Here is a 22,989-nt window from a genome sequence, read left to right as displayed (position 1 = left end):
CGTCTGCGTTATAGTCGCAGTAGCGAGTCGCAGTATCATCTGCGTTAGAGTCGCAGTATCGAGTCGCAGTGTCGTCTGCGTTATAGTCGCAGTATCGAGTCGCAGTATCGTCTGCGTTATAGTCGCAGTATCGAGTCGCAGTATCGTCTGCGTTATAGTCGCAGTATCAAGTCGCAGTATCGTCTGCGTTATAGTCGCAGTATCGAGTCGCAGTATCGTCTGCGTTATAGTCGCAGTATCGAGTCGCAGTGTCGTCTGCGTTATAGTCGCAGTATCGAGTCGCAGTATCGTCTGCGTTATAGTCGCAGTATCGAGTCGCAGTGTCGTCTGCGTTATAGTCGCAGTATCGAGTCGCAGTATCGTCTGCGTTATAGTCGCAGTATCCAGTCGCAGTATCGTCTGCGTTATAGTCGCAGTATCGAGTCGCAGGATCGTCCGCGTTAGAGTCGCAGTATCGAGTCGCAGTGTCGTCTGCGTTATAGTCGCAGTAGCGAGTCGCAGTATCATCTGCGTTAGAGTCGCAGTATCCAGTCGCAGTATCGTCTGCGTTATAGTCGCAGTATCGAGTCGCAGTATCGTCTGCGTTATAGTCGCAGTATCGAGTCGCAGGATCGTCCGCGTTAGAGTCGCAGTATCGAGTCGCAGTGTCGTCTGCGTTATAGTCGCAGTAGCGAGTCGCAGTATCATCTGCGTTAGAGTCGCAGTATCGAGTCGCAGTGTCGTCTGCGTTATAGTCGCAGTATCGAGTCGCAGTATCGTCTGCGTTATAGTCGCAGTATCGAGTCGCAGTATCGTCTGCGTTATAGTCGCAGTATCGAGTCGCAGTATCGTCTGCGTTATAGTCGCAGTATCGAGTCGCAGGATCGTCCGCGTTAGAGTCGCAGTATCGAGTCGCAGTGTCGTCTGCGTTATAGTCGCAGTAGCGAGTCGCAGTATCATCTGCGTTAGAGTCGCAGTATCGAGTCGCAGTGTCGTCTGCGTTATAGTCGCAGTATCGAGTCGCAGTATCGTCTGCGTTATAGTCGCAGTATCGAGTCGCAGTATCGTCTGCGTTATAGTCGCAGTATCGAGTCGCAGTATCGTCTGCGTTAGAGTCGCAGTATCGTCTGCGTTAGAGTTGCAGTATTGTCCGTGTTAGAGTCGCAGTATCGAGTCGCAGTATCGTCCGAGGTAAAAGCTGCAGTATCGTCTGTGTTAGAGCCGTTGTACTCTTGCAGCTGTTTTAGAGCTGTTGTTTTGCTGTAGAGTGTGTGTGCCGTGTGTGTGTGTGTGTGTGTGTGTGTGCAGGATTGGCAGAGTGCTGCGGCAGCACCTCGTTTGCAGACAGACGGGATGCTCAGCAGATCATCAGCAGGCCCGGGACCAGGCTGAGATAATGACATCTTAATTAACATGACCACCCCGTTCATATCCGCAACATCAGCGGGGCTCCGTCCAAACCCCAGGCGCCGCTTATTAAATTACGCTGGCATGTTGGCGCTTGAGCGTGTGTGCATTATTAACACACTCGGCCAATATGGCCACGGAGCAGCCACTACAGAGCGACAACTTTCTACCCTGTACCTGGATCTTTAGGCACTTCAGCCTGAAATTATACCAGCATATGGAACATGTAAATACAGGCTGTGAATTCATTTTAATTGTCATTCAATTAACTAGATCTTTATTGATGCACCTGTTCCTTAATTCAGTGGGAAGGACATGACTCACCGTTGTTGGACCGCAGCGCCCGTCCAGAGATCCCATTGGTCCCCACAGGATGGTGTCCCCCCCGCCCTGTCAGCCACGCCAAGCTCAGTGGGCTGCTTCAGCAGCTCTGTCAAGGTCCTGAGGAGGAATATTCCCAGTCAGACAAGTTGGAACGACGTAGAGCAAAGTGCTCAACTAGCCTCATGTAAAGGTCAAATATATTTAAATCACATTAAAATTCCTTTTATATAAAAAGGGTGAAAACCCCTTTGCCAACTTGATAGAACAAAACCATATTTGGATTTAAATGAACACATTTCTTTAACACATGAATGACTGCATAAATACTCAGCAATATTTTATATTTTAAATAAAAACTACTTTTCCCATAGGAAGATATGATCAAAACCAAACATTTTAAATATATTTTCTATTGTAAATATGTAACATTCATTTGCATATAAATTAATTCAGACATTCATATGTGCTCGTAATTAGTCTTACAGTCAAGGCAAGAAAAATAGTGCCATTAAAATGCATGTGAAAACGGAATTAATGCATGAATATTATTAAAGTACCACAGCACCAAATTTGCTAAATTGTGATTGGTGTGTTACAAAAACAGTCCTCACATGGCTTCCAGTCCCATTTGACATGAAATAGAAAATCTTGTTTCATTAAGGGTAAAGCGGCGTGATGTGTATTTGCGGTAAGTGCTGACTCGGGATGCGGTAAAATGTCCGTTTTCTCCTCGCCTCGCCTCGCCCTGCTGGCTGCATGTTGTGTTGGAGCGGGACGCTGTGGGCCTGAGTGTAATGTAGGGCAGTAGATCCCCCCTCGCCAAGCTCTCCAGCTCTCCCACCAGAGGGCCGTGTCATGTTTCCCAGCCCATGTTCACGTCAGAGCCCCCAGATGATCCCCGAACTGCGCATCTCGTTGCCGGGGAGGCGGATTCCAACACAAGCGCCGCCAGCAGCCCGTCGCCAGGCCCGGCGCGGGTGCGTGGAGGCCGCAGGCGTGGAAAACCATCAAACATCCTCAGGAAAAGACTTTTCAGCCCAGCCTGGTGTTTGATGTCTCATCTCCTCAAAGTGCTACAAAGCTGCCCATCAGAGAGATCAAACTGCTGATTCCTAAATCCATTTTTCATGGCTGTAGTGGAACCGTGTTTGAGTGGTGATATTAATTTTACTGCAACAGCAACCTCAGAGGCCGTTTCATCGGAAAACAAATGTTGACGGCCGACTGTGAAAGATTTGGCTGATCGCTGCGGCGCTGCCATCTGAACGACGCCGATAAAGCTGAACCGTAGCCACTCGAGACCAAAAGGGAAAAACAGAGTGAGAAAATGAATCATTCAATTAATGAATAAAAGATTAGTGAGGAGCGCTTTTTTTCCAGCTCTTTAACTCAGCAGTGTGTCAGCAGAAAGAAGAATAGTTGCAGGCGAGAAAATTAAGAGCAGCTCATTCCGAAGAGAGCGACTACAGTTTCTGTTTGGCCTGCTGGGGAAATGTACGATTTCTGCAACACTGCACTGTGGGTGAAACTCTGCAAATTGACAAAAAAAAAAAAATAACTTCAATAACTACCATAAAGTTGTCAAATTTATATTACAATTATATCCACTTTATTTTCAAGTGTAACTATGCCTGTAGCAAAACCCAAAATACGTATATTAGCACATGGGCAACAGAAGCTGGATAGAAAAATAAAAGAATATGGAAAATTTGTAAAAAAAAAAAAAATGTATATAATTATGTATTTTTCCCTTCCAGTTGCAATATTACAGTTAATCAATCAGTCAGTTAAGTATTTGTGTACATTTTCCCTCTGATTGCTCCACCTTGATCCAGTCCAGCTATTTTTCGATTAACCGTACGGCAACTACAAATATAGTCCAGCATCTAGCCACATTTTACACAGGCGTCTCCATTCCAGACCTGGTTTACCTTCCAGTTTCTCATCGAAATTGTTGTATAACGTGTTTTAAGTGAATTGCACGTGTAAGATGGGAAATTCCAGGTCCTTTTTATGCTTTATCTTGTATCTTAATCCAGCTGCGACCTCCCCCAAGCAAACAAGATGTGCCAGGAGGCCAGTAAATGGCCTGAGGTGGCATGACGGGAAAGTCTTGTTGGGCTCTGGAATTTCCCATCTTACACACACCCTGATGCTGTTGCACCCCCTCCTAGTTCGTTTTAGGCAAAGAGCTCAAAAATGTCCTCTAAGATAACGCATTTGACTGAAAATGTGACCTCTGACCCCTTCAGCCATGCTTGCAGAGAACAGTTGCATCTGAACGGTTTGATAATGGGTACGAATGGTAGGACGTCACTGTCAGCAGACATTAACGTTTTGTACCAAGCGATTAAATATGAATGCTAATTATTTCAAACGACTTCTCACAGCTCCCCCCCCCCCATCGCCGTAATCTGCTCACGCTGGTGGAGACGTTGGAGTGCAATCAGCGATCATTCAGTCGTTTACGGGGAAAGATTATCTCTAATCGCGCTGATGTTCGCACAGCACGTCCCCGTATGCAGGGTGCGAGGAACATGTGGCCTTTAATTAAACCGTCGGTAAAATGCAGTAAAATTATTATTAAGACTCTCCTGCTTTAATTATAGATGAAAAGGCTTCAGGCTGCCCGCAAACCAAACTTCTAAATCTCCCAACTGTGGCCAGGTTCTTGTGGCACTCTGGCAACTAATTCAACTGAAATGTACACTCGCCGGCCACTTTATTAGAGACGGAGTGTGCGCGCCGCGTGCAGGGACTGTTTTCGAGCAGTTGTCATGTCCTGTTTGTGTCAGAGATCGTCTTGACCTTTGTCAGTGGTCAGTCTCTGACCCCAGGGCAGCTGCTGGCTGACATCTCACTGCCACGTCAGTGTCACATCTCATCAGCCGTGCTTCCATTGCAGAATATGGTGTCTGGTGAATCTGCACATGTGCTTCTAACTGAATATACATGTACGTGGCCAGAGGGTTTAGACGTTTGGTCCACCAAGTGCCAAGTGCTTATTTCATAAAATTTGCCAAATGCAATACATGTGCGCAATATGACCATCTGCACTAGGAAAAATGTATTTCTGTTGTTGGTGAAATGCATTTTGTGGGTCAAAAGAATCATTGTTTTGCGGGCAGCGGTGGCCTAGCGGTTAAGGAAGTTGCCCCTTAATCAGAAAGTTGCCGGTTCAAGTCCCGACCCCACCACTGAGGTGCCACTGAGCAAAGCACCGTCCCCACACACTGCTCACTTCACTTTCACTTGATTCCTGTGGACTATCTGTGGACAACAAGTTGACAGTAGATCATAGAAACGACACAGTAAAATTCACCACCATGCACCATGCGTGGCCATATTAAATTCATTATATTCCGGCAGCAGGAGCCTCATTATAAACCCATCTGCACCCTACAGGGACCCCTGGCGGTGCTCCGCGTCAGGCCCCGCCTCCTGGGGCCAATGTTTAAAACGCCGCATTGTGGAGTCCCTCCGCAGAGACAGTCACTGTCACCTCAATCAGCTGCCAGATATTGTCCCCCAGCAGGACGCTGTGCCTGTTGCTGAGGTTTGGGGCAATTAGTACTTTCATCGAACGGCTCAGCATTTATTAAAAAACAGAATATTTGGTGGATGCAGCACACCTGTTCACACCCCATATCCATATTTCACCCAGCCAATAGGCAGCCAGCAGTAGGAATTAAATTTAAATTAGTAAAAAATATATCTATATATACATCAAAAAGACAAAAGCTTTCAAAATATTAGTGGAAGACTCTCAGCCACAATTCGCCCCGTTCCAGAGGAGCTGTGCATGGTGCTTCAGAACCCCCTCCGGCTACCAGAAACATTTTTAAAGGAAGCCTTTTATCCCAAGCGCAATCTGCATTTTAAATTTCGCATTGTGAGCTGCAGCGATCTGCTCTTAATTTATGTTTTCTGTGCTAATTTTATACATTATTTCATGCTTTAATGGTTCGTGTGCTGTTTTGTTTGCTGTTATGTGGCGTTTTTAAATGAGCTGGTTTGCATTATGTTATGCTGTTATTGTTTTGCAAAGATCCAAAAAGCAAAAAAGTTTTTTTTAAACTAAGAATAAATTTCTCCCTTGATTCATCAGAACCTGCACACACACACACACACACACACACACATAGAGTTTCCTCAGACATCATTAGTTACTGCATGTGTTGATGACATCACAACGTTCACAATGTGACCCAGGGACGCTGGAGCTGCCAATTCAACCCTCGACCCCAGAACTGAACTGATCTTTCCTCTGATGTCATCAGTAAAGATCACGTGTCATTTCTGGAGTCAGATTACTTTGGAAATAACATTTGTTATAAATACAAGTTGCCCTATTTTAAACATAACTGTAAGGTAACTATTCCAATTACTATATAATTGAGAGAGACTGGACATTCTCCCTTGCTGGAGTTGCTCCATGTGAGAGGCGGAGGGCCGGGGGTTGGCTTTTTGTTAGCCCCAAGACTCTCGGCCTGTTTGTTGGGGTTCACCCGGGGGACGAGAGGGTAGCTTCCCTGCGCCTTCAGGTCATGGGAATGGGTTCTGATTGTTGTTTGCACTTATGCGCCAAATAGCAGCTCAGAGCACCCAGCCTTTTTGGACTCCCTGGGACGAGTTAAGGGTCATTCAGTCACTGTACCAGAGGAGCGTGAGTTTGGTCCGCATAGCCGGCAGTAAGTTGGACATGTTCCCGGTGAGGGTTGGACTCGGTTCTGTTCATAACCTATGTGGACAGAATATCTAGGCGCAGCCGTGGTGTGGAGGGTGTCGAGTTTGGTGGCAGAGGAATCTCTGCTTTTGCGGATGATGTGGTCTACCTAGCTTCATCAGGCTCTGACCTTCAGCTCTTGCTGGGTAGGTTTGCACCCGGGACCCAGGACACGCTGGAGAATTTACATCTCCAGTCTGGTCTGGGAACGCCTTGGGGTCCTGCCAGAGGAGCTGGTGGAGGTGGCTGATGGTGCTACTCCATGTTTGGCTTTGTAGGCCAGCATCAGTATTTTGAACCTGATGCGTGCAGCTACTGGGAGCCAGTGGAGGAGCGTAGTAGAGGGGTGGTGTGGGAGAAGTTGGGAAGGTTGAAGATCAGTCGTGCTGCTGCATTTTGTATTAGTTGTAGAGTGAGTGTGAAGGTCAAGAGGTGGTGGTCAGAGATGTGAGGTGGAGTGGAAGAAAGGTTAGAAGTTGGAGAAGGACGTCTGAAGACCAGGTCCAGGACATTCCCTCCTGTGTGTGGGAGAGATGTTGCTGTTGGTCAAGAAAAAAGAGTGGAGAAGGGGAAGAAGGCAAGACAATTGGAGTTTGGCTAGTGGAAGCTTGAAGTCACCGAGGTGAGTTAGGGGGGTGTCTAAGTGGAAAATGCTGAGCAGAGTGTCCAATTCATCAATAAAGGTCCTAAGTGACCCTGGAGGACGATATATGTCAATGAAAAGGAAGTTTACCGGAGAAGAAACTGAGACTGTGTGGTATTCAAACCAAGAGATGTTCACTGATTGGCTGATTCCCGATACACCTCTTTTTTTAAACTTATTGGCAAGGTTCACACAATATTACAATAAAATACAATATTAAGATGAATAATGAATCTTTCAACAAGCAACTGTAATTTACCTCCAGTAACTGTAAAAGATCACAGTGTTATTTATCAAGCAATCACATGTAACTCATTGCACCCCAATGCTATATTTCATAGCTTGTGTATGACACCAGAACAAATACACACAATAGCACAACTTGTTTACACATGCCTTCCAAAATTGCATTTTACATGTATTTTACGGGGTGGTACTAGCCTAGTGGGTAGCACACTCGCCTATGAACCAGAAGACCCAGAAGACCCAGGTTCAAATCCCGCTTACTACCATTGTGTCCCTGAGCAAGACACTTAACCCTAAAAAAGCTCCAGGGGGGGACTGTCCCTGTAACTGCTGATAAATGCCTTAAATGTAAATGTAAATGTATTCTTAAAATATTCAGAATATGTGACCTTTTATTTACTGTAATAGTATACATGGCTGAACATTAATAAGAATATTTTTCCCCACCGTGACAATAACATTGTACCAGTAATAGCTCCAAATCACCTTTACCCTCAGCTTCCCACACTGGGTCATGGGGTGAGTTTCTTCTTAGTAATTCGTTTCTTGTCATTAATGAGGTGAATTTCCCCCGTCAACCACATTCTGTATGGAAATGCTGCTGGATTTCATTTTTGAAAGATCTGAGCCTCTTACTGAAGGGCGGCGTCCAAATCCATGTTCAGGAAAACTAGTTCAAAGCCAGTTGTGTCGCCAATTATTAACAAAATATTTCAAAAATGAATCCTCATGCTTTCACCTAGTGTCCATTTTGTAAGTTATGATTAGACTGTGTTCATGTCAAGGCCCTGATATGGTAGGTGTCCCTGTCTGGAGGCGTTCAAGCTGCCTTGTCATCATGTTCTTTCTGAAACTCCATCAGGTCCATCAGATCCCCGGGGCTGGAGGCCGGTGACTGGAGCAGCTGCGTCATTCATCCGTCCTGATGCGAGATCGGTTTCGCCTCGGCCTTCTCCCCATCGATCGGCTCCTGCCGATAGCATCCATGTCATGCTTAAGATGTCACTGTGGGTAATCAAGGCTCCAAGGTCCATGGCGTGTCTGATGAATCAGCAATAGTCCTGTGGAGCAGGGCTAATGACCCCATAATCGTTTAGTCAAAGCGTGCTAGTGGCTTGTGCTAACAGTGGCTAAAGGGAGGACTGGGGATGTCGTCTTCCCCTTTATATAAAACCTCTGGAGGGTCTCGGTGGCATGGATCCCAAATAAAGAACGTACTCGTAGTCTCATCAGCCTTTTGCACTCGAACACTTACACAGCCATCTTTTTAAAGTGCGTATTTCTTTCTTTTTTAGTCTCATTGTACAGGCTAAACGTCAGATCTTCGTGGGTGCAGGCTATATGACATTCCTGCAGGTTGCAGCAATGGAATCCATTTCTGCCAGTTTACAGCGTTACCCCTAAACGCTAGCGGCTAATGAGGGCGCAACTGCTTCTTAACTAAATCAAGTGCAACCAAGAGCAGCTGCGTGTGTTTCCGGCGTTGCCGGAGCGCGCGTGGCGCGGACTTTATTTTCCAGGTGCAGCCATCGTGTGGGTCATGTGGAGTTCGACGCAGTTCATCAAAACCGCCCACCGCCATTTTCATTTCAACGCCTGCTCTCAATAAATCAGTGTGTGTGTGTGTGTGTGTGTGTGTGTGTGTGTGTGTGTGTGTGTGTCCATATGCTGTCATTTACAAATGCATGTAAATGCAGCCATTTGGTAGGTTTTTAGCATGAAATCTTTACTCATAACAGTTCAGAAACCGGTTCAGCAGATTACGGCGTTTATTTGTAGGGTTTTAATGCTTCTATGCTGTATTCGGGCGGATTTTACCACTAGAAATGTCTGGGATGTCTCGGTTTCGGAGTTCTGCGGTCAGCCCTGTCCTCTTCGTTTGCGTGGCCCTCGCCGCGGTGACTGATTGGCGTGACAGCGCAGGCTCTGCTGTGACAAATGGCTTTCAAGGCGAAGAGCAAAGCTGCACTGCAGGAGGGTGCAGGCGGCCATGAAATATTAACAGGCAGCGCTTACCGCCGCTAAAATGCCAATTAACCCCCTCAACCGGTACACCGTTAATCAGGTGCCCACCCTCCTCACGCCGGCACCTGGTCAGCCCTCCAGTGGCCCCGCCCGCTGCTCTACCCTTCACCGCGCTCAGCTGCACCTGTCAGCTCGGATCAGAGCTCTGGAGCTGTGACATGATTCAGTCAGATGTGCACGCACAGTCACGCACGCACACACTCACACACACTCAAGCACACACTCACACACACTCACGCACACACACACTCACGCACACACACACTCAAGCACACTCACGCACTCACACTCACGCGCACACACTCACACACACTCACGCACACACACTCACACTAACGCACACACACACTCAAGCACACTCACACACACACTCACGCGCACGCCACACACACACTCACGCGCACACACTCACTCACACACACTCACGCCACACTCACGCACACACTCACGCACACACACTCACGCACACACTCACACACACTCACGCGCACACACTCACACACACTCACGCACACACACTCACACTAACGCACACACACACTCAAGCACACACTCACACACACACTCACGCGCACACACTCACGCACACACACTCACGCACACACTCACGCACACACTTACGCACACACACACTCAAGCACACACACACTCAAGCACACTCACGCACACACCACTCACTCACGCACACACTCACACACACATTCACGCACACACATTCACGCACACACACACACACACACACACTCACAACAGGAAATCCTCAGTGTTCTCAGGCGCACTCACATTACCCACTTTGGAATAGAATAGCCCTCCGATGTTCACTCTACACGTTACACTGAGCACGCCCACTCAGCCCCGCCCAAAGAGGCAAATGATGTAGAAGTAAGATGTGCCTTGCTAATAGACTGCTGTAATTAAACTGAAAGGCTTCAAAAAGTGTTATGCGTGTGTGCATGCCTACTTTTATTGTGGGGTTTTCTGTTCGTTTTGCTTTTATTCCTTTTCTCTCCACTGGTTATACTGGTATGATGCACATCTGCAGCCAGCAGTGACTGGGCCGCGCCCACTCAGCCTTTCAACACTGGCCATGCTTCTCTCCTTCACAAACACACTGCCACGTCTTTCTCAATGAGTCCAAAATGACGTTTAAATTCTTCATATAGAAATGTGATTGGCCGTTTAAATGCACCAGCAAGAATTAACATTTCTCATTAATTGCTGAAAAAAACTGAATATTTTGCTGCTGTTTTGTTGTTTATAATGACAGTCAGATATAGCCTGTGTGTTATTTCTTTTTACTATTTTTAATAATTATAATTGGTTTTAATTGCTTTTTTCATCATTCTTGCCTATGATCCATGGACGCTGGTTAGCTGCAACATGATGAACCTGATCAATAACGAGGACACACACACACACACACCTATACACACAAGCCAGCGAGTGAACACACACACACACCTATACACACAAGCCAGCGAGTAAACACACACACACACACACCTATACACACAAGCCAGCGAGTGAAAACACACACACACACCTATACACGCAGGTGAAGCCGAAAACAGAGAGAGAGAGAGAGAGAGAGACCTGCAAGCACAATCTGCCAACACGTGCCTAGTGTGTGTGTGTGTGTGTGTGTGTGCGTTTTCAAATTTCAAAATGAAGCACATGAAAAAGCCTCAAGTGTTTTTGTGTGCACGCCAGTGTGTTTTTATTTATGTGGTACTACAAGGTGTGTCTGTGTGTGTGTGTGTGTGTGTGTGTGTAATGGAGTCATACATCATACACTCTTCAAGGCCACATCTGGCAATCTCATCTTGTCGGACGAGGTTGAAACACAGAGCTGTGTGTTTATTATGTTCACTATCATAAAGCCCCTCCCCCACCGGCAGTCCTCTCTGTCTGTAACGTGTGGAAGCTCCTCCCCCTGGTCAATGTGGGCGTGGCTGACACTACATGAATCATGTTCTCATCGGGGGGAGATCTGAGCCCGGAGGACCCTGATGTCACCCTCGCCACGTCTCCTCCCTCCCCCGTCCCTCGCTCTCTCCCCGCATCCGCAGCCAAGTCCCGCCGTTACGTAACGGAGCATCTTGATGCGTTTCCCCTCCGCCGGCTCCAACAGAAGCATATGCACGCAGCAGTTGGTCCTGCCGATGACGCCGTTCGGTCATGTGGGAGTGTTGCATCGTGGGCTGCTGCTGTCTTCCTCAAGGGCACCGATCTCCCCATCGCTCTCCGGGCGAGTCGGGCCACTCAGGCCTTCACTTCGCCATTTTGACCCTCCATGTCCCACCCCTGGTACAACCAGTATGGGGTCTTGAGAAGATGGATGGTAGCAGGTGGATGAGGGATGTGGTGGAGGGAGTGTGTTGGGGTTTTGTAGGGCCCTGGTGGTGATGGATGGGGCAGTGAAGGCTCGTGAAAAATGGAGAGGGTATCAGTCGGTGCTGGCACCATCTTTCTCTGTGCCGCAATCTGCACCCAGATCTGATGCTACCGCCCTTCCCGGCACCCCTGCTAACCGCCACTGTCGAATTCCCGCTCTGCCAAGAGGCCGGTGGCGGCGTTCGGGTGTGTAAAACGAAACGAGATAAGGACTCGGTGGCGACGTGCAAGAGAAACGATGCCACGATCACTCCGAACCACCAGACCGGAGCACGAAACTAGCTGCACGCGGCAAGATGAACCACCCAAGTCGCCTCCGGGCGAGGTCTGGCAGACGATCCATCACCGTGCGAGCGGCTACACGCCACAACTCTCAACCAGCCGAGCTGCAGCGCCAATTTATTCTTTTTACATTTTCAGACCACAAGAGAGAGATTGATGTGAAGGTGTAGACGAAGTAAACGCCGGTATTTAATATTCCCAGTGGGCACCATGTTCAGCAGAAGAACATTGAAAGGACTCAAATCTGGACTGGTTTTCATCTGTATGGAAGTACACAGGTTTTAGATGAGCGTTCCTGACACTACTTCTTGGGAAAAGTTGGTATATGCATTATAAAGTAAAAAACAACAAAAAAAAAAAGAGTATAGATTTGAAACACAGCAGCACAGCACACACAGTGAAATTTGTCCTCTGTATTGAACCATCACCCTGAGTGAGCAGTGGGCAGCTGTCAGGATCCTGATCCGGACCGGAGTTTAATTGTTGTCATGTGTAATGTTCCCTAATCGTTTTTACCCGTGTTAATTGTATAAAGCTGCCCTGTTCGTTTCGCTGTCAGGTCTTTGACGTTATGTTCCATGTTCACCAGTGTCTATGTCTCGGATGTCTCCCCTGTCCTGTGATTCACCAGTAAACCCCTGTTTCGTGATGTCAGGTGAAAGCGTCCTTCATTCCTCGTCTCCTCGTCACTCTTCGTCCTCCTCTCTGTACACCCGCCGCGTCATGCCCGCATGGACGTGACAGCAGCCATGACAGGCGCCCGGGGACCAGTGTGTGGGGACGGTGCTTTGCTCAGTGGCACCTCAGTGGCACCTTGGGGGATCAGGATTTGAACCGACAACCTTCTGATCACGGGGCCGCTTCCTTAACGACTAGGCCACCACTGCCCCATGCCCCAGAAGTATAGGAATATAGAAGTATAGGCGTCGGTGGAGGCGTTTCCCATTCACTGATAAAAAAGCAGTCAACCAAAATCCCGAAATGTTCCCAAATGCAAATGCTTTGGTATTTTAGTCGCGTTTTTATAGTGGCTTGTCACGAGCAAGGAGCAGTGATTGGTCGCCACTTGGCAGACACGCCCACCCTCAGCGGCATTAACTACGTTCGTTTATATTAGTGTGATATTATTATTTCTAATTGAGTGAAAGTTTGTCATGACTGGATTCCCACGTTCTGCCACTCTTTTTTAATAATAATTTACATTTTTTTTTGCCGAGTTTGTTTTGCCGGGAGGGAGGCTCCGGCGTGGTGCCATTCGGGACTTTTAGCCGGGTCACTGTCACGCCTCTCACCCTGTTTAAAGGCCGCAGCCCTGCAGGAGCAGGCCGGGCGCGGTGAGGAGGGGAAGGAGGGATGGGTGGTGGAGGAAGAAGTGAGAGAACCGCTTGCGTCGGCCCGTTTCCGCCCTCAGGGCCGTATAAGTGGCGCCGTTAATCACCGATACTCGTCCCCCTCTTTGTCTCGTCTTCCTCGCTTCTCCCTCCCTGCTGCAGTTTACACCAGGCGGCTTGCGCAAATGGTCCGGGGCAAAGGCAAGCTCCGCCTCCAGGGAGAGAAGGAGCGAGGAGGAAGGGCGGAGGGGAATTGGGTTTGGGGGTGGGAACGCCGAGGACGGCGCTGGGGACAGAATCGGCTCCAACAAATCACTGCACGTTAGCCGTTGATTTTCTGTCAGTCTGACTTGGGCGCGGCGTCAGTCGCCACCAGCCTCGGCCATTAGCCGGCCCAGTCGAGTGAAAACACATAAAAATCATTTCCCGTTCGCTGTCTGCTGTGCCGCGCTCGCCGACCGCCATCTTCCCGCCATCGACCGCTTGCGGCGGACATTCAAATTGCGAGAACAAACTAACACGATACGAGTTGATTGTGAACATGTTTGCATTTTTAAAAAAGCATCTTAAACTGAGCAACACCGGGTTCGAATCCCGGTGCAATCCCCGAGGTCGCCTTGATGAGGGTACCGTCCCCACACACTGCTCCTCGGGCGCCTGTCATGGTGCCCGCTGCTCACCAAGGGTGATGGTTAAATACAGAGGACACGTTTCACCGTGTGCACCGTGTGCTGTGCTGCTGTGTTTCGACAATCACTTCACCTTCACTTTTTAAAATAACCATTTAAAAATGTTATGTGACAAATATAAAAGTGTGCTGCGGAGATGGTGAGGACGCAGCCGCGCGAATTCACACAAAAGGGGGTTTTATTAAAAAAACGTTGAACAAAAAGATGCAGAATAACATCAGATAAGACACACGGCGCACATCCACCCGACGAAGACAGCAATTGAGGGACCACAGTCCACCGTAAACCAAGAAGACCCCACCACGTCAGTCCATTAAATCCTGTTATGTTGTTATGGGAAGGGGGAGTGGCCACATATGAATATGTGCGTGTGCAGTAAATGCCAAATTCTACAAGGTTAAAGGAAAGGCATCCAGTGCCAGAAGTGACCGGGACGCTTCCAGAAGACCCCAAATCTCGGAGACCAAAGAGTGCGTGTCGTTCCCAGGTGTGGAGCACCATCTTAACTACGGCTTTGAACGTGGCGCAAGGTTTAAGAAGCAGAACTAATCCGTTTATTAGCGTCATCATCAACACCATGTAGTATTTAACCTCTTTTACTGTTTTATTTTTAAGAATCCAGGGTTTACTGCTGAAATCCAAATTCTGTGATAAATGTCCTACAAAGTGAGAATTTTCATTTATATTTCACATTCACAGCATTTATCCTGTCAGTGGTGACAGGGACAGTCCTCCTGGGGACACTCAGGGTGGATGGCAGTAAGTGGGTTCGAACCCGGGACTTTGTGCTCGAATGTCTAACTGAGAGCAGAGTGCCGCATCAGGTAACGTTGCCATATATGGCAGCATGTCGGTCAGCTGCGTGTTTCTCTGGGAAAGAACGAGTTCTGTGGAGCATCAGTGTCTCTACTCATCTTTAACTGTAATCCAGCTGATCCGCTGTGTGTGTGTGTGTGTGTTGGTCTCTCATTTACATTTTCAGCATTTATCAGACGCCCTGATCCAGAGCGACTTACAATCAGTAGTTACAGGGACAGTCCCCCCTGGAGACACTCAGGGTTAAGTGTCTTGCTCAGGGACACAATGGTAGTAAGTGGGGTTTGAACCTGGGTCTTCTGGTTCGTAGGCAAGTCTCCTCTTTTCTTCTCTGCTCCTGCACAACATCCTCTGCTCCTGGTTTGATACCTCTGTGTGTGTGTTGTATGTGAGTGTGTGTGTATGTGTGAGTGTGTGTGTGAGTGTGTGTGTGTGTGTATGTGTGAGTGTGTGTATATGAGAGTGTGTGTATGTGTGAGTGTGTGTGTGTATGTGTGTGTGGTTTCTGAGTTTTATTAGAATATCTCTTTACTGCTGTTTGCAGCGTGTGTGTGTGTGTGTATGTGAGTGAGTGTATGTGTGAGTGTGTGTATGTGAGTGTGTGTGTGGTTTCCGAGTTTTATTAGAATATCTCTTTACTGCTGTTTGCAGCGTGTGTGTGTGTGTGTGTGTATGTGAGTGAGTGTATGTGTGAGTGTGTGTATGTGAGTGTGGTGTGTGGTTTCCGAGTTTTATTAGAATATCTCTTTACTGCTGTTTGCAGCGTGTGTGTGTGTGTGGTGTGTGTATGTGAGTGAGTGTATGTGTGAGTGTGGTGTATGTGAGTGTGTGTGTGGTTTCCGAGTTTATTAGAATATCTCTTTTACTGCTGTTTGCAGCGTGTGTGTGTGTGTGTATGTGAGTGAGTGTATGTGTGAGTGTGTGTATGTGAGTGTGTGTGTGTGTGTGGTTTCCGAGTTTTATTAGAATATCTCTTTACTGCTGTTTGCAGCGTGTGTGTGTGTGTGTGTGTGTGTGTGTGGTGTGTGTGTGTGTGTGTGTGTGTGTGTGTGTGTGTGTGTGTGTGTGTGTGCGTGTGTGTGTGTGTGTGCGTGACTAATGCAGCGTCCCAGCGGCGCTGCCTGTGCTCATTCCCGTCCAGCAGAGGGTCTGTGTGAGGCGGCGGTGACGGTGGCGGCGGCGGTACGAGGGCCTTGAATAAACCTTTGTGCTGCAGCATCACTGAGGGGCGCGTGCAGCAGCTTACAAAGCGGCGAGAGGAGAAGCAGCTCCTGCCAGCCGGGCATTTAGAAGGGGAGTGAAGAACATTTCATTCCAGCACAACCATGTTGTTTTCTGCACGTTCCTCGCGCTGGATGCGGTAACCGTGGACGTGGACTGTAATCAGGGACCGACACCAACCGAGATGTCTGTCTGTCTGTCACTTGAAATGGAGGCTCGAGGAGTTGAAATTTACGATCTCAAGAAAGCTGTTTTTAATAAAACGTTTTTATTATTCATTTTCTCACAATTGATTTTGATAGACAGCTTCAGTTTTAACGGTGCATAGCAGCCTGGTTTCTAAAAATGCATGTTCTTCTATTTTCTTCCATGCCAAATGCAACCTTAGCAATTTTTGGGTCCTCAAGACTCCATCCAAGGCACGAAAGACCAAGGGGTTCACTTTACATTATTTAGCGTCATCATAACAAGATCTCAATTTTTTTGGTATGATTTTAGTGCCATGCGCTAAACAGTAAACCCCTTAGTAAGTACAAAAATGTCACTTTTTGCGGTTTAGTGCACATTGTGTGAAGATATTGCACATTACTGCATGTAATTGCAGCATTGCACATTTATGGAGATATAGCGCAGATGCATCTCTTATTATCGTAGCACATTATCATCACGCTGTACAACTGATCATTGGTCACATTTCATTTTATCCGATTAGCCTTGCTTTAATCCAATTTTAATCCATCTTTTCATTACAATATGTGCACATCTAACTGTGAGATCTAAACCTGACACAACATTCCGTCTCAATTTCCACGCCTTCACATTTAACATTATGACCAGAATTCTGAACGCCAATCCACAATCTTAAAATCTGAATGGACAGTGGATACTCAAATTATTGGTGATTATTGGCAATTATTGGTGAATGATAGATATACTGCTATACTAAGCTGTAAAGAAGGTGTTATAAGGCAGTTATAACAGCATCTAGGGAAAGCTGTTTGAGTCCTCCATGCTGCATTATAATGCAGGGTTCTGTTCTACGCATCACGTTTTTGCATATAAAGTTTGCATGATTATTCAGTGTATTATTATTCATTGTATTCATGGTGAAATAATGTAAACATCAACTGCTGTCCCCAGCATTGCACCATGGTTCTACATAACTTGGCAAATCCAAGAAAACCCAACATTGTTCGAGCGGTGACTTCACTTCAATGCCGCATTATTGTCAGATTCGATTTCTGAGTAGAAATTGCTGTTTGCAGATTAACCCTTTTTCTCTAATTCGGTTTAGTGCTGGCTTTTACTGGTGTACTCAAATTCCCACCATTCCCATTTCACTCCAGAGGCTCCATCCCTGGCAGAGACGAGCGCCACACACGCCTGAATCTTCTCCACGCCTCAGTCTGTCAGCGCACCGTCCTCTAATGTCTCTTATTTTCCAATCGAGCTCCGGCGCATTCAGCCCCTCCGTCACCTCATTACCCACACCGGCTGACGGACTCGCGGCCCACTTCCTGGGAGACATGGATGTGTAGGCGCCACTAAACCAGGCGAAGCGTAGCGTCCTTCCTGTGATCTTGGTGTTAAATTTTATACAATAACTGGACGAATAAGCGGTGCTGGTGTGTTCATTTCATGCGGCTCGATGGGTTCTGGTGTACTCGTTTCCTGAAGGCATCAATGGTGTGATTCATTGGGGCTTCAGACTGACGTGTTCAGCATAAATTCATTCGGCGTGGAGCGTAGCACCTTCTCATCAAGGCCAGTTTGCTTATTGGTAACCAGAGGTGTGTTATACCCTGTTATGGCAGAAAATGAGGACGAAAACAGGGCATTTCAAGCATAACATTTGCCTACGGTTGGGACCTCTGAGACGCCTCACTGTGGAAGCGAACAGATCGATAACGCGTGGAAGCTCATATTGAGGAGGTTTTCTGGAAGATGTTATGGAATTCCTGGTAGGAAACCGGCCTTACGAATGTCTCATGGTTTGGTTATGAAACTTGCCCATTCATGAAAGCGAATGTGAAGTGACACGCTGAAATGTGTCCTCTGTATGAGAGGTGCCCGTGTGTGTGGGGACGGGACCTTCATCCATGGGACCCCAGTGGCACCTTGGCGGTTCGGGATTCGAACCCTCAACCTTCCGATGACGGGTCCGTTCTTCCTCTCCCACTAAACCACCACTGACCCAATCATATAATGACATTTACATCATAAATATGATTCATGCACATAAATATTATTCTGTCATTTTGTACACTTCCTTTATTGTCACATACAAACTTGTTTATGTTTTAATGCAACATTTTTATTGATCATGTTTTGCAGTACAGTTTTTAGCACTTAGGGTTAGGGTTAGGGTTACACAAGTCATAACATCTAAAGCGGGTATGTGCGTGTTTATTTCTATTTGTGCATGTATTTACTGGGGTTGTGAATCAATCATTTTTTTCAATTAATTAATCATGATTTATTGATTAATGGAATAAGTGGTAGTGGTAGTGGTAATGGAATAGTGGTAGTAGCCTAGTGGGTAACACACTCGCCTATGAACCAGAAGACCCGGGTTCGAATCCCGCTTACTACCATTGTGTCCCTGAGCAGGACACTTAACCCTGAGTTGCTCCAGGGGGGGACTGTCCCTGTAACTACTGATCGTAAGTCGCTCTGGATAAGGGCGTCTGGTAAATGCTGTAAATAACATTAAAGTTTGCTGTGATACTTGTATGAGAAAGAGGCTCAGAGGCCATAAAGGTCCGCTCACGCATCAACAGAGGCGACTTCATTTCAGGTTAACGTTAGCAATGTGAGAATCACCGATTGGTTCCTGCTTCTGTGCTCCCTACATGACCCTCAAACGTTGATGCAATGCTTTCGTGTGAGCATACAGTGAACCACATGCAGCATTCATTTATTTTAACATGTGAAATAACTGATTGTGTGTGTAATTAGTGCATCAGTATATAAATGTTTTCTCTTGAGAAACGTACCTTGCAGGGATGCTGAACCGCGTAGGAAAAAAATCTATACGTGTCCTGACTTGATTTATCCGCGTGGCATCACTCATGCACACGCGGAGGATAAAGAGTGGCTGCTTGTGCTCGCTGTGTCGTACCAGTTGCATTTCCAGCCATTTTTTTATGAGTGCAAACGCGCTTATTTCACCCGAGTCTTGTCGCACTGGGTGCCCTGGCCAGCCGCCGGGAACAGCCAGAGCCGCCGCGATTTAATCCAAGATTTGCCCGTGATGTTTTTATACCACAACTACGCCGCAGCTCCGAGCCCTTCAAGCAGAAGCCGAGACACAACAGCATCCGCCACCTTGCTGCTCGGCTGTGACTGGACGGTCCCTTTTATTTTATCCTGTGATGCAATAAATGCTTCTAAACACAAAGCGGCTGCTTTATTACGGCCCAACATTAATCTTCATTCATGGATGTTTATGCACAGTGTGTGTGTGTGTGTGTGTGTGTGTGTGATTGTAGGTTGCCCTTGGCTGATAGAACCATTGACTTGGGCAAGCCCTGCTGGCCTCCTTATTTAGCTAACCTGATCAATGGTAAAGTGTCCCCGCCCCCCTCGCCCTGCACGCGGCGGTAAATCAGGGGTGAATTACAGCGGCTCTGCGCTCGCATGGATTGCCCTTCGATATGCTGCCTTTGTCATTGTGCGAGTCAATAACACGAGAGAGAGGAGGGGAAGCCGGGGACTGAGAGGCGGCGGCTCAATTGTCCACACGCAGTCCCAAACAAAACAGCAGCCCATACTGACCACCGGCCCTCGGCCCCCTCGGTCCCCTCGGTCCCCCGGAGTGAGGATTGCTGAGGCAGCTTCCCGTAATCGTTCACGGCAGGAGAAAAAAAAAAGACCCAACTCAAGCACCGCCTGTCAGCCTCGCCCCCGTCGGCACTGACAACAAGCCCCCTTCCTCCTCCTCTCCCCCCACTCCCCATCCGCGGACTGGATTAGGCATGGCAGCACTCCAGCTCACGTCAATAATGCACACAAAAACACTGTCCCCGGCGCAGTCCGCAGAGCGCGACACCTTCACCGTTACCATGTCTCCAGTTGCACCATCATTCCTTCCGGATAAATCTACCCTGGACCCAATTTTCAACAATTTCCCTTTCACTTTGAAATGCGTTTTCATTATTTCCTTACAATCATTGTACACCACACTCGTCATGTCACCATTACTGCGTTCTTCCGCTTGAAGACCCCAGACAGATGCCATCCAGTCGGAACCCGAGGTAGACCGGGCTAGAGCTGTAATCCGGCCCAACAAGTCCAACTTTTTAAAAGCCAGCTTTCCTTCAGCGCGCTACGAGCAGGAAGAGGGACAGGACAGAACACAATCGCCGGGGTCTTTCTCTCGCGAAAACGCATCACCTGACGACGATGACCGAGATTTGCTAATCAAATTAACACAAAAAGTTCATTTAATTAACTTTTACCAATCACCGAAATAGGGAAAAAAACGGCAACTCATACGGAAAGGATAGGTACTATAGACTGGAAGTCGAGTTGGGGTTTCAAAAATGTCTTGCTACATACCTCGAGTTGGTCATGTCCGTCTGGCGTCCTTGGCTCTTCTCTAGGCCCAGCTTGGTGAAGATGCCCACGAGGACCATGATGGCCACCCACGCCGCAGATGATGTAGACGATCATGTGGGTGCGGTCCCGCTGCGGCTCCTCCTGCGCCTCGGTGACCGGTGCCGCCGGCTTGCCGGTGTTGGCCCAGACAGGCGTGTCGTAGTTGGAGCAGGACATCTGTTCCAGGCTTGCACCTTGTTGGAGCAGGCAGTAGGCGGTAGAAGCAGGAGCCGCAGCAGAACTGGTAGATGCCTGCGTTGCAGTTGAATGGCGGGGTCCCACTGGCCCATGACGTCGTAGTAGCCCCAGCAGTCGCCGCCCATGCCCAGGTAGGTCTTTCCCTCTGCTTCCGTCCCCGGCGTGGTCCGCGTGACCTCTGGGGCGTCGGAGGGCGCGGCGGTTTGGTTTGATTGCCGGTGCGTCTGCAGTTCCTGGTTTGGAGATTTGGCCCTTGGAAGCGCAGCCCAGCAGCAGCACAAGGGCGAGAGCGAGCGGGCCGACATGGGCAGCCATGACGGTACTTATTCAGACGCCAGATCCGGCGCAGGACGAGAGGGGCGGGAAAGTTAGCAGTTTGTGGGCCCGTTGGCACGTCAGCGCAGTCGGGCTTTTCGCAGTGAGTAAGTCGCTGAGCGAGCAGACGAGTGAAGCGCATCAATCGCGCCGATGAGAAAATGCCCCTCCCTGGAGCGCCACCAGCTCAGAGGGACTCACCTGGAGGCGAAGCGCTCACACGCATCCCGTCTACGGTCGCGGACCTGGCGCGAGCATCCTGGCGCGGCGGCGGCCTGGGACGAGTGGAGGGAGGTGTTCCCGCCCGCCAAGGTGCCTTCCACGTGCATGGTGCCAACTTGGAATCCGCTCTACTGCGTTTCAGGGAGAACTTTTCCGGAGCCACATGCTGCAGTCAGAAGGCCAGTTTTATCGAGCTGGACGCCGCCGATGCCGCGAATCGAGCCACTACCACCGCAGGCGTCCCTGGACAGCGTGGGAACCGGCACCAGGAGCCACGTCCACCGAGTAAGTTTCCATGTCCTCTGCTGTCCTCTGGGCTTCACGTTCCCCGGCTCGCTTCGGAATCGCTCAGACACAAGTGGAGAACGTGTTGCCCACATTTTATCCCTAAAAGCAGCACGCCGCCGCCATTCCTTTACCGAGTAAAGTACGGACTCGTACGAGACACCACAGAATTATGAAAGGCTACATAATCCTGGTCTCAACCAAAGCCTGTAGACATTTCTGTTTAGTACTGGAGTCACGCTCACGTGTTCTTTCCAACGTACAAAAAAAAAGACAAAAGAAGCAAAAAATGCAACAGTTCCTTTTGGGAGAAGAAATAATCTGTTTTTTCTGAGATGAACAGAGAAGAAATGAAGCAGTCGTCCAAACGGGACGCACAAGATTTCAACCTGAAAAGTCCTTACCCAGAACCAGCTTTTAGAAAACAGGCATATATTGATATATGTATAGGAATTTTATAGATATATCGTTATATGTGTGTGTCTTCTCTGCGTCTCTGCTTGTGAAGTTTCCAGTAGGACTGGACGAAGAAGACCAACAGATGCCAGTGTGTTTATTCCGTCCCTTCCTGTCCCGTCTCTCCCGGACACCGTGTTCCGCGGGCAGTGTTGCATGCTGGAAGGACTGGATGTTAATGCATCTCCTCCCTCCCTCCCTCGCTCGCTCGCTCACTCCCATCGCTCGCCCTGCCTCCCCTCACTTACTCGCTGTCATGAGCGAATGAGCCACCTCTCCTGCTGTACCACCCCTCCCCGTCACCAGCACCCTCCGTTTTTACTTCGACTCGCTCCTTCTGCCTTCCTGTCTGTCTCACCTTTGCTCTTTTTCTCACCACCTCTTCTCTTCTTTTCATCCCTGCTCTCCATCACAACACACACACACACACCACACACACATGCTACAGAGCTCGTAATTCAACAGAGAGGCAGTTAACACAGTTGTACGATTGTGTGTTGAGACGTGAGACGTGGAGACGATGAGGGGAGGAGCAGGAGCTCCTGCGGAGAATATAGAGGTGAAGATAAAAGTGGGAGCAAAATACTGCATTCTCTCCCGAGTGCAGTCTGACCCGTCTGACCCCTATCTGAGCCGATATCACACACACACACACACACACACACACACACACTCTCCATCATTCCATCTCGTCTCTTCCTGGACGCCAACTTCTCATGTGACCCCCACCTCCGTTCAGACCGAATCAGGGCGGAGCTGAGAGGTTCAGGTGGAGAAGGGAGGGATGGATGGAGCCCTGAGCAGAGCTGTTATTGTCTTATTGTCCCGCGG

At 48.4% G+C, this 22,989-nt stretch overlaps 1 pseudogene; it reads right to left on the bottom strand.

The window, feature by feature from the left end:
* LOC114794416 (protein shisa-8-like) overlaps positions 1-21,770 on the bottom strand; it is a 47,195-nt pseudogene extending 25,425 nt beyond the window's left edge.
* Positions 21,771-22,989: the final 1,219 nt, after the last annotated feature.

This window comes from Denticeps clupeoides, chromosome 7, assembly GCF_900700375.1.
Source record: "Denticeps clupeoides chromosome 7, fDenClu1.1, whole genome shotgun sequence".
Classification (NCBI taxonomy): domain Eukaryota; kingdom Metazoa; phylum Chordata; class Actinopteri; order Clupeiformes; family Denticipitidae; genus Denticeps; species Denticeps clupeoides.
The sequence above is the reverse complement of the archived record's forward strand: the minus strand, read 5'-3'. Positions and strand labels throughout refer to the sequence as shown.